This window comes from Lactuca saligna, chromosome 8 (assembly GCF_052625555.1).
Source record: "Lactuca saligna cultivar CGN05327 chromosome 8, ASM5262555v1, whole genome shotgun sequence".
NCBI classification, from domain to species: domain Eukaryota; kingdom Viridiplantae; phylum Streptophyta; class Magnoliopsida; order Asterales; family Asteraceae; genus Lactuca; species Lactuca saligna.
The window spans coordinates 13,270,001-13,270,523 of record NC_136424.1 but is presented as its reverse complement, the minus strand read 5'-3'; positions in this window follow the sequence as shown (position 1 = coordinate 13,270,523).

The following is a 523-nucleotide window of genomic DNA, read 5'->3' as shown; positions in this document are numbered from 1 at the left end:
TTAATTCAATTAATTGGTTAACCTAAACTTTTATGGATTTATTAAATCTATTTTAACTATACACCTTAATTAATTAATAAAACCATAAGGGTGTATTTGAACTTTTCAAAACTAGGGTTTTAGAATTTAACATTCCTAATTAAACCTTTTAATCAACTTTTAAATTCCAAAACTTGAGGGCAAGTTTTGAAACTTTTTTCAAAACATTAGGGTTTTAACTATTTAAATTTCAAAACGACAAAACTTTTGGGTTCAAATTTAAACTATAGAACCTAAAGGGGAAAATATGAAACTTTTCATAACAACAAGGATCAAATAACAAATAATCTAAATTAACATTTAATCACATAATTATCTATATTTGATTTATTTAATGATTACTTGCAAAACAATTTATCAATTTACATTAAATAATTAATCAATTATCTTATAAGGAAACAATTATCTTATTAATTGATAAATATCTTCATTTAGATCAAAAATATAATCAAATATATCATATAATCGGATTAATATTGATCTA